The following is a 12201-nucleotide window of genomic DNA, read 5'->3' as shown; positions in this document are numbered from 1 at the left end:
GTCCTACTGTACGTCAAATTAAGCATCACAAATGTTGTTATCACTGTAATACTGTAGCCATTGTGTGCTGTTAAAACATCTTAGAAGACCCTTAGAGAGAAACCCTTCAACGTAACAAGTAGTGAGGAGGTAAACATCATCACAAGTCTGAATCTAACAGCTCAGTATATATGATGAAGCGGGGGTGGATGGATGGGAAACAACTCCTCTGAGAAAAGTTGACTAATTGTGATAATGCGTCTAATGCTGTCAGCCAGACATGAGAGACGGAGGGAAAAACAAACGTCTGCAACAAGGAAACACAAATGCAGCATTTCTGGGAATTACATTTCACCGTGTAACCTTTGTTCAGCAAATTTGAAATACTACGGGGGAGATTTTTTCTAGACGTTATTGCCCATGACAGCTTTGCTGAAAACCCGGTTGAATCAGAGCCGAGGAGAGAAAATGAGATTAGACTGTTTCGTGAAAGCAATAAAGACAAGATGACCTGAAAATGTGTAGATGAATGTAAAGTCTGCAAACAATCTTAGCCTAGCCAAAATTCAACTCGAGGGGGCGGGGTAGTTTCATAATGTAAACAACATCTCCATAATGTGAAGGAGGGAAAAAAATAAGAGGCTCATTATCAGCCAACTGCTTCAGAGCAGCCTGTCAAAATGATCAGGATGGATTTAGTCAAAGACTTGAAATCAAAGGGCAGCGCCAGCACCTAATCATCTGTTTACACCGCAGTGGAGTTCCTGAGGCGGGGAGGGGTAGAAAACAGGATCAGACAAGGTAGTGCGGAGGAAAAGAGAAGAAGAAGGTGATAGGGTAGGTGGGAGATAGAGAGAAGAAGAGAAGTTGACGGAGAAGTGTGAAAAAAAGAAGTGGGAATCAGGGAGGAAGGAGAGAGTTATGAGAAGACGGAAGAAGAGAGTAGCTGGAGAGAGCAGTAATGAAAAGAGACAGCAGGTGAGAGAATAAGAAGGAAGAAAGCTGGAGGGGTGTAGCGGGAAAAGAAGTGTCAGGTGAGGAAGTGCAGTAACAGGAGAACAGGATTAACACGAAAAAGTGCGGACAAGGGAGAGGATAAAGGACTGAAAGAAAGAGAAGCAGAGGTGATAGGCAAGGTGGTAGATGGAGACAGAGGAAAAAAGAGAGGAGAAAGAAGTCAGCAAATTGAAGAGGAGAAGAGAGGAGAAAGAAACACTGGATGAGAATGATGAAAGGAGAAATAGGAGAAGACAATGAACAGAGTTTGGGATGGAAAGAAGAAAGGAAAGAGGCCAGAGTATTGGAGAGATGATGTGTGGTAACGAAGGGAGATAGGCAAATAGTGTAAGACAGAAGAATAACTCCACCAACCAGTCAATTTGAATGAAGTTGTCCTATAGCCTAAGCTTATTAATTATTGAGCTATGGTCACAGTGAACTTGACTTTTGAACCCCACAGTCTAATCAGTTCATCCTTGAGTTTACTTGAGCCCAAGTGGATGTTTTTGTCAAATATGAAAAAATGTAGTCTGGTACTGGATTGTTATGATGGATTTTATATTAACGAGGCGGCCGCGGCAGTTAGCAGCTAGCGGCTAGCTAGTAGTAATAATGCTAATTTACACATCAATCGTTATGTACTTTTATATTGCGATGATGTAACAGGATCTAGTGATATCCAAGCAACAGAGCTTAATTTAGCATTCAAATGCGTGTTTCTGAATGGAGATCGGATTGATCAGGATAAACCAACCTGCAGCTGCTCCGTCCACACTCACAACAACGGCATACAGACAAATAAAGCAGCAACTGTATTCACCATGACATAGACAGTCGGTGGTTTGTTCATGTTTACATTTTGTCCAGTTTCTGAACAGATATGAGGAGCTGTGAGCTCTGTGTGCTAACAGTTGACGAATGATGTTTCGGGACATGTTGCGCTGTCGGGTGCATACCAATCACGAAGCGTCATTTCTTGACAGGCAGCAAAAACAACCAATCACAGCAGTGCTTCTCTGTCTGGCTCCGTCCAATCACAAACAAGAAGTGTTCTCCCTAAAGGAATACCCTTTCAGTATAAGTTGAAATGCTGTGGTGTTTTCTCAAATGCTGTAGCGTTTTGTGAAATGCTGTGGTGTTTCGGGAAATGCTGTAGTGTTTTGTGAAATGCTGTAGTGTTTTGTGAAATGCAGTAGCGTTTTCTGAAACGCTGTGATGTTTTCTGAAATGCTGTGGCGTTTTCTAAAATGCTGTATCGTTTTCTGAAATGCTGTGATGTTTCCTGAAATGCAGTAGTGTTTTGTGAAATGCTGTAGCGTTTTGTGAAATGCAGTAGCGTTTTGTGAAATACTGTAGTGTTTTGTGAAATGCTGTGGTGTTTCCTGAAATGCTGTTTTGACTTGCACTTCAGGGCCACCGTAAGAAAGAGTGATGATGGAGATAATGGAAGAGAAGGAGACATCTTAAGGAATGAGACAGTAAAAAAGCAACAAACTAGAGGCAGGAGGAATGAGGGGTGAAAGCAAAGAGGTGGGGAGATGAAAGCAACAGAAACACATTTAGAATAAAGGAAGAAGAGGAGAAGAAATAGGGAAAGAAAGGTGGAAGTATAAAAGAAAACATTGAGGAAAGAAAAACATAAGAGATATGAATAAGATAAATAAAGGGATATGTGTGAAAGAGATTAAGCAAAATACAATTGAATGATTGGGGGAGATGGGGAGATTAGATAGTTTGGAGGCAAGAACAGAGGAGAAAAAAAGGCAAGGAAGGAAGAGGAAAGGATGTCATACAAACCGTGAGGAAGATGAGGGGAGAGGAAGAGAGAGGCGATGAAACGAGAGCTAAGAGGCAAAAGAAGAAGATCGGGAGTGAAAGGAGGAGAAGAGTGGGAGAGAGGAACAAAAAGAGACATGGAGTGAGGAAGGGAAAGGTGGGAGACATGGAGATTAAAGGGAGAGAAAGAAAGAAGGAGTGATGCAGGATAACTGGTGATGAATAATTGCCGGTGAGAACACAGACGCTCGCCGACACTCAGCTGCCGCCGCTTAGCTCGAGGGCTTGGAAACATCAACAGCAGCATTAAAAATAGCAGCGATTATTTGAAAACCGGCCTGGGGGAAAGTGTATTTACAAATAATAACTCTCAACATTTGTTTCATCCGACTGTGAGCTGCAGACGAGTGTGCTGGTGTGTCACAATGTGGCAATAATACAACGTGGAAAAACGTCACTTTTGATCCAAAGTGAGACACCATGACTCCCATTGAGCAGATTAACCTGCTTTAGTTACTTAAAAATATGATTTCTAGAAAATTTCCACTATTATCGCAACCATTTAATTGACTGAACAGAGTTGAATGTCTCTCAAACTCACGGTCCTTAGAGGTTGAACCCTATTGCTTTTAGTAACCTCCCGATATATGGAGATGGGTCCAGATGTGAACTTTACCTACACATATCAAATGGAGAGTAACCTATTACTGAAATCCAATATGCTGTTCTGTGGATATCTTTACGTTTATGACCGTCAGATGATTGAAGTCATGTTATTGTGGTGGCCCTGACTATCTTTTCCCTATGTTCCCGAGAGGATAAGAATGAATGTGTATTTTTACCGTTTCTACAATAATATTTGTAAACCAAAAATGTTTTTTTTCAAGGTGACGCTAGATCAACATTCAAGGGATCATCAAAGTGATTGGGATACACCCTCTATGGACCATGAATGTAGACAAAACATTTTATGGCAATCCATTCAATATTTGTCAAATATTACATTATTTTAATTGAATTACAAACCTACACTGCCATTCCTCAGACCTTCAATTGTCAAACTTATAAGTAAAACAATTATACAAATGTGGCTGTAGATATTCAGGGTCCCCAGAGGATTGATGTGTTTGGTGTTAATGTATTTAGTAATATGCACTAACCAGATCACATAAAAAAATCTGATATTTTCTGTTCACTTAACATTTTGGACACCCCATTACATTTCAATCTGCTGCCAAACCAAATAAAAATGTTTTATTGAAACAGATTGCTATGAAATGTTATGAGGATCATTAAGCTCCTCAGCGGATTTATGCAGTGGATTTTTAAGACTCCCTGAACTCCGTCCAATGTTACACATCATGCTGTGAACACAGCAGCCTCCAGGAGCTGCCAACAGGCTGGTTTTTGTCGTGCCACCATCAAAGAAAAGCTTTCAGATGCTACTGTACTTAAAGACATCAAACCAAAACATTTGCATATTTTGAGGAACCCACTCCTCTTGTGATGCAAGGAAATCCAAAGAAGCACAAGACATTTTTAAAATTGGGAACAACATAGTTATCAAGAAAAACAGCCATGGGTGGATTTTCACATTTAATAATAGACAAAAATGTTCTGTCATTCTTTTATGTACATCAGTAATTACAAGTTCAGTATGCTATTATCCTCAAGTTTTACATGTAGTTTAATCAGCTCCTAATGCTTGTTCATCTTTACACTGCTGTCTTACATACAAAATATGCTATGTACTGCAGTCACATTTATAAAAGCCTAGAGAGGTTTGCCATAAATGATTTTTCCAAAACCATTCAACAAATTTCATTCACAATACTTTCTCATTATTTACAAAAAAACAGCTAAATTATACATATTAACAAACTACTTCCTCAGTATATATAATGCCGCTATACAAAGAGACAGAAAGAAAGAGAGGGCAATGCCACATTTTACAGTGACCTTATTCCAATGTTTTAACCTGTGCATTAAAGCATTTCAAATACATATAAATGCTGCCAGTGTTTGGGGGAAAAAACTCTACTTGTATTGTAAATATTAGGAAGATTTCCAGTAAGTAATCACACTTTATAAATATGTATTTTCTGTACATCTATCAGTTCATACTCTGATTAATAAGCTGAAATAAGGCCACTGTAAAGTCACCCGATAAAGTTTGAGGCTTGGAAAGCGGGGAACAACTCAAAACTCATTTGAATAGCTGTGGGGGCCTTGGCTCGATGGCAGACGGGCTTCTTTCACTCGTCTCTTAGATATTTTGAGCAGAGCTTCACGGTTGGGCAGCTCTAATGATGGCAATAAGTAATCATCTGGAAAATGTGAACTTTAGGACCCAGGAATCCTCTGTAATGCAACATCAAGTTCATTTTTACCAGCAGGGCTTTGGAGCGTTAAACCAAACGAAGAAAGTAAGAACATGTAAACTAATTGAGCCTGAAAAAAAGGTTTGTATTGTGCTCTTAGCTTTTAAATCACTTCTATGGAGTATCAGAAGGAAAGGCCTCTACATTGCAGCTGCAGTTGAAGAAAAAAAGTAAAGCATTTTTAGATAAAAACATGGAATCAAAACACCGGACACACCCACACAGGAATTTTCAGTTATGCCGTTTTTCTGATGATCTCAACAGAGCTGAACTATGATCATTCACAGTCATCCCGCCCACGCAGTTTTCCAGACCCCAACATTGCAAATTAAAAGCCATTGATCATGTGTTGAAGATAGGGCTGGGCTATTACTCTCATGCAGCCTCGAACACAGGGAAAGACACTTGCGATATTGGGAAAGGGCGAGAAACTAAAGCTTTACGAGAAAGGAAATGAGACCTAAAGGATACATACAATGCATGAGCAGTAAACAGTCAAATAAACCAAACTAACGACAAAGATGTAGTGAAAAGCAACACAAATATAAAAGGGCCACACAACTTGATTTCTGTCTCGTCACCAGGACGAAAACGCAGGCTGAGAGGGTTTTTGCAAAAGTCTGGATTTGAGGGAGAAAATAGGACAGAATATTCATCATTATCAAAGTAAATGTGACAAAATCAGGTCGTATTGTACGGCTTTACCACAAGAGGTCTCATTCAGTCCCGTCTGAGCAGGTGCAACAAAACTCACAATGAGGGAGCTGTCAATCAAGCAGATGCCCGCATATCTGAAAAGTCGTGCAATCAGCCCAAAATAAACGAAAGCGCCCGTGTGGGAGGACCAGGGGTCAGAAGTCTTACATTACTGTTGAAACTGCAACTTTTTTTTATATTCTTACTCACTTTGAATGCTGTGAGGCTTGGCAGACATGTCAAAGAACTCAGTGTGGGGCTGCCGACAGAAGACTTGGGTCAAATAGTATTTACAGACAATATAGTTTGTTTTTCATCATTCTGTTAAGAAGTGTGGAAATGATCTTGAATGAAAGGGAAAAACAAAGAGGAATGTGTCGACACTATCAGACCCAGAGTCTGTTTGTCTGAACCATCAAGCAGAAAGAGATCCTGGAGTGTGACCTCACATCTTCTTATCTGACATCTTTAACAAGGCAAACCAGCGCTAATGAGTTCTGACCTTTGACCTCTGCGTTTCTGGGCTCCTGGGGCTGGACAAAGCGAGCTTACTGATTCTCCTTGGTTGCGCACATATTTCCATATACATTCATTAAGGTAAGAAAAAAATAAAAAGGAGGGGAAAAGAAACACAATGTTCTTTCTTTGTGAAATCATTATCACAGAACATTTGAATCTGCTGTAAAACAGATCTGAAGTTTCTTTGCAAAATGAAATCTCAGTGTGTGTGAAACTAAATAAAACTTGCAACAGGAAATGACAGCAGTGTCGCAGTTACCGGTGAACGCAATAATGGGATTTTTTTTTAAATGGAAAGAGAACATTAGTGTATTAAATATATATTCCTACAGAAAACAAATTTATATGAGATGTTGTCTGATATCTGCTCCAGTAACTGCTCAGAGTCATATTTCTACTCCAAATTAATTACTGCTTTTTTTTTTTTTTTAAAGCTGCTTGGAGCCCCACATTATTGTTTTCTAAATCTGGGCATCCCCCCTAAATAAAGCCCTGCTAACTTGCCGAGCAAGGTAAAATTACAAACATGGAAGAAATAAGAATAACTGTATCAAAATTGGGATTATGTCGATGAATGTGGCACCAGTCTGCCCAGGCTGAAGTATATTGTTGCCACAGATCTTTGAACATGCTAAAATTGTCCCTCCCAGGAACATTTTTGGAATGAAATAGCACCTCCAAACTCAAAACGTTGGTTACCTGCCAAACACATTGGTTGTCTAGACAAAAAAAAGCTGCAAATTGAGAGGTAGAAGAGAGAAGAAGAATCCTGACTGAACTAATATTCTTAATTAATGAAGCTTTTGTCTTGCAATTTGTGATCACATGGACACACTGAAGACCAGCGGATGGTTGATTGTTATTTCCCTACATTGAGTCTCTGCAGAAGCAACTGTTAAGCTTTAACCAAGCATCTTGGCTAAACGAGGATTCTCCAGTGGAGATAAGAGCGGGAAAACGCCCTGATTGATAATGAAGAGTAGAAGTGAAGTGCTCTGCCTCCAGTGTGAACAGAGTGGGCTCCTAAGCCCTGGCTGGGGTCTCTGAGAGGAGCTGTGAGCACACCCAGCTCTATATAATTACAGAATGTCAACTTTGTTCATGTTTCCTGCTCTGACCTTTTCCCAGTGCTAAAAGTGCGCCCTTTAAGCAGTATGCTGAACACCTGTGAGGGCCAGGATCTAAATACAACGCTATTATTTAGGGCGAATGCAAGTTATTAAAATTGTTCTATTACTGTACTTCTCTGAGGGCGGGAAGTTAATAACTTTGTGAGGCAGCAGGAAACATATTTTCTATATCAGTAAATGCCTCTGCCTTCAGTCAAAGACCTGCAGGTGTTATAGTATATATTGTAACTTATATTTTGTGAAGATTACCATAATAAGCCAATTAAAGTCTGCTCTCATATTCAGCGCTGAAGGAGAAATTATAGAAAGGCAATAAAGGCAGATCTGACACCCTGATGCCTTTACCAAACGGAAAATACTCGTGACATTTCAAAAAAGCTCTATTTTAAACTTGAGTGTCTTGTTCTGTTTGTGTCTCTCTTGTCTTGTTTTTCTTTATGTTTTACCTCATTTTCCCAAGTTGACAAAAGAAGTAATGTTTCTTTAAAAATGGACCAGGGACTTCAGATAAAGACGGTTGAAAGAGCAGAAATAAAAAGGAAAGAACATTGTGAAAATGGGGCCTGCTTCACATAAGAGGAATACATCCGAAAGACCGGGCGACACTTTCAAGATGCAATTGTTCGAAAAATCATTGAATGCTATTATTTCCCGACTTGTTTTTTTAAAATCACAAATGTCTTCCTTGAGATGTGGCCAATTTGAAGGTAGCATTGAACATGAGGAAACAGATGCTCTGCTAGTATGTGTGTGTGCTTGACGTTCAGAGTGTATATGTTGGCATTCGAAGCTCCGATATGAACACAGCAGGCCCCGGTGAGTCGGGGGCAGCTGTAGATAGCTCAGGGACAGGGGACAATCGCTATCGAACGGCAGGGGAAGAGCAACAGGATCCCTGGCATTGGGGGGGGGGGGGGGGGGGACGGACGGACGGACATGTACTGCATCTGGGTTCAAGGAAGCAGCAATTAGATGCTATGGATTTATTAGGCAACGATCACAGAGGATGCTGAACCGTCGCCAGGCTCCCTTCAGGCAGATCAGCCTAATCACTGCAGTCCATCGGAGCCAGAGGATCTATGGGAAGCCTGTTTCACATGAGCTCCAGTCGCTGCACTGCCAAAGGGACAATGGCTACCCACCAGGGGGGGAGGGGGGGATTTCTCCCCACCAACTGTTTGGTTGGGTGTGTTAGAGCCCTGCGTGTGCACCTGTGTGTGCAGGGCCATTGGCTTTCATTGCAACCGGTCCAGTAATAAGCTGGAAAGGTTTCAATCGGTGCTGGCTTACGATGCAGCCAGCCAGCCAGCGTGGAAGAGATGTAGCTGTGGTCTTGTTCTGTACCCGGCCTCGCTGCCAGAGAGCTGGGAAGGTGGTTGGTTGGTTTGCAGCCAGATGGCCACAGACTGGGAGAGAGACGGAGCCCGAGACAGGCCACAGAGAAGAAAGCAGGCAGAAGACACAGAGGCTCATTAGAAATGTCACAGACTCTTTAGATGGGCTTTGGCTGCGCGGCCAGACTCCTGCACTGGATCCTCATTAAAGGAAGACTGAACATGCTGTTCGCTCGCTCCGAGGCCACGCTGCACAGGACTCGGGCGACAGGAACCCTCAGTGCTGAGCTGCAACACGACTGCAGGCGACAATGGGCTATAAATGGGTACAAGGGCCTGTTAAGATGTTTCCTTTAGTGTGTGTGTGTGTGTGTGTGTGTGTGTGTGTGTGTGTGTGTGTGTGTGCATGCGCAGCTAGAAGGGCCCAGTTTGTTCCTGAATTTTAAAATCAAACAATACAAAACAACAAATAATAACTTAAGGAAAACAAAAGTAAAGAGGGATGTTAAGTCTCTGGGTTTTTCCGAAACTACGAGACGAGCATCTCTTCTAGCAGCAAGCCGCGGCCGCCTCGAGTCCGACGACGAGGCGGAGTCGACAAATGTGAAATCTTTTCATTTTGAGGGGCGGGGTGAAGTCAGCACCCGCTCTGTCCCTCCCTCCCTCCTGCTCCAGTTTCTGTCTTTTAGTCCACAGGGACCCATAGTTCCTGTAGGAGGAGAGGGAGGGGAAGCCCGCTGAGGCTCCGGTCCGCCAAACCACTCGGCCCCTCACCAAAATGTCCTGCGTCCCACCATGCACCTCTGAGTCTCTAAAGAGGGAGCCGAAGCGGGGTCTGATGGGAGAGCTGTGGGTGGTGGGGGGGTAGAGGAGTGACAGCGGGGTCAGATGCAGGTGGAGGGCTGGGCGGTGGGCTGCTGCTTGCGGTTCCTCAGACCTCCAGACTTCTCCTTGAAGCCCACACACATCTGCTGAGAGACGTCCACCAGCGCACTCGCCACCGCCAGACCTGCACAGAAACATCACAATACGAGTGTTAGGAAAACATCACTCGTCACCGGCTCGAGCTTCAATATCAGGATACATGTATTTATTATCCCTGCAAGAATGGAAGTAGTCATCACACACAGAGCTGCGTGGGACAACTAGTTCCTGAACAGTGTTTTTGACATGCCTTATATACAAGACAGGGTGTTAGTCACAAGATTCAGAAAACCGGTTCAAAGCAGTATTCTGGCCTTAGTTCAGATTAGCTAAGGCCTGCGTCAGAAATAAACATGACAGTCATACGCCTATCTCCATAGAAGCTGAATCATCATGTTAATCACATATATGCCTAAAACAGTGTGTCCTGACGATCTTCCAGCTAATCATACATCCTGTTACGTACACAGCTTCGTAGGGCCTTTATCATCTGCTACTCTGATATTAGAAGAGTACATTCAGTATTTTCCCAACATGCAACACATTTTTAACTCTGTGATCAAACCGAGCTGCGTGTCACTGTGGGGGTGTCACTGTTTCAAAACTTTTTTTTTTTTCCCAATGAATGGCTCATAGATAACAAGCTTTTTAATTAATGTGGGTGAAACCGAATCAATCCTGTTAGGGAGTTCAGTGAAAGTCTGAAATCTCAAGTGACTCAAATGTAGGATTAATATTGGAAGAGTCACACTCCGGTGAATATATTGCTGGTAAAATGTTATCTAAGGGTGCCATGAAAATGAAGTTCCTCTTTGACTTTTCTGTCAAACTTCCCTGGTACACACTGACTGGTCCATTGTCTTTCCCATTATGCGTGTTCTGTTTGGTACAGGGGTTTGCCAGTTAAACAAGCTGCAAGGGATGCAATAATATCACTCATTATCTAATACACACAACCATTTGAACTGCTGTTAGTAATGATGAATTATTAAAAAATATCAATATTGGTAGAACAATTACAAATTAAATTCATATTTCTTTTTTCAATATAGGTTAACTTAAAGGTGGGGTAGGTAAGTTTGAGAAACCGGCTCGAGATACACTTTTTGTTATATTCCATGGAATGCTCTTAACATCCCGATAGTTAGGCCAATGAATATCTGAAGCTGCTTGTTGAACAATAACAATAGCATCAAAAAACTGTCATCTGTTGTTACTGTAAAAGCACGACCAATACATCTGAGCCGGCCCGGCAAAACTAAGCTGGATGGCCCTACCTGCCTGTCAGCCTTCCATCTGTGCACCAAACTCTTATCTCGTGCCCTCACTGGTCGATGTGCGCGTTTGGGTGTGCTGTTGGAGGAGGGGCTCTGTAAGGAATAGCAGGTTTTCTCCGGTTGTGCTATTTCAATTCTAACGCAGTCAAGCTGGTTTTCTCCAAAATTCTAGCGTACCCCACCTTTAACACTTGGACATAATGGCACGCTGAAACGGTGTATTTATTTTGAGAATATGTATGAATTATTGACTTTTAGCAATCCCTTAAATTGTGCTTTATGTTTCCTTCTTATGAACTTCAAATTGCTGTTTTTGTTTGGTGTTTAAAATCATACTGTAATAAGATTATACAGCACTCTGCCTAGTCTACAGTAATAACACTTCCCCTACAAGGTAACAGTAGACACAAATTACAAAAGTTAAATTGTAGCATGCAATACTCTGTCCACTTTTCCAATACACACACTGATATTACCTTTTTCGAATCAAGTGCGTAGTGGAAGAATTGGGGACACACACCACAACCTCTCATTAGCCCACATACAAAGCTGGTGAGATCAGTATACTGGCGAGTGGGAGGCAATCAGTGTACTTTTACAGCACACTTCCATGTGAGGCATCGTATTAGATAACCTCTGGCTGAGCCATGGAAATTCCAATAAACCTCTATTTATCTCGCAATAATGGATGCATTTCCCGCCGATCAACAACACATGGGCCGAACACGACGAGAACTATATCAATCCCCAGGGGGGAGTTCGCCTTTTCCGCCTGAAATCACACGGTCAGTAGTCTTCAGTGAAACAGTTCAATGATTATTTTGTTCTACATCTGAAAGCTAGACGGGTCTTCAAAGCAGCTTAAATGACGCTCCGATGCCAGATCAGAGATGAATTTCAGTCAGCGCTGACCTCCTCTTGGCTGTTTGGAGCTAGAGTCAGGAACGGCCATTTTGGATATGTCAACGTAATACGCAGGATTCTGTGAGGTTGATGACAGCACGAGGACTTCAAGAGAGGACACGCCAGAGGGGGAAACAATGTCGTAAAAGCATTGATAAAGGGAGGTGGTAGGGAACACGCACTAACATGGGGTCTCGACAAAAAGATGCCGGAGGAAAGCTCCGCCAGAGACGAGGATTTGTTTTTACAAAAGGTGGTAATTAATAAGAGCGGATCCGGGGCA

The 12201-nt window shown here is 42.2% G+C and overlaps 1 protein-coding gene across 1 annotated transcript in view; it reads left to right on the top strand.

The window, feature by feature from the left end:
- The window catches only part of LOC104951841 (GDNF family receptor alpha-4-like), a 51893-nt gene that overhangs the window by 34302 nt on the left and 5390 nt on the right, over nt 1–12201 (top strand). The window lies entirely within an intron of this gene.

This window comes from Notothenia coriiceps, unplaced genomic scaffold (assembly GCF_000735185.1).
Source record: "Notothenia coriiceps isolate Sejong01 unplaced genomic scaffold, NC01 NC01_scaffold00000339, whole genome shotgun sequence".
NCBI classification, from domain to species: Eukaryota; Metazoa; Chordata; class Actinopteri; order Perciformes; family Nototheniidae; genus Notothenia; species Notothenia coriiceps.
Note: the sequence above shows the minus strand (reverse complement) of the source record. Positions and strands in the feature narration are given on the sequence as shown.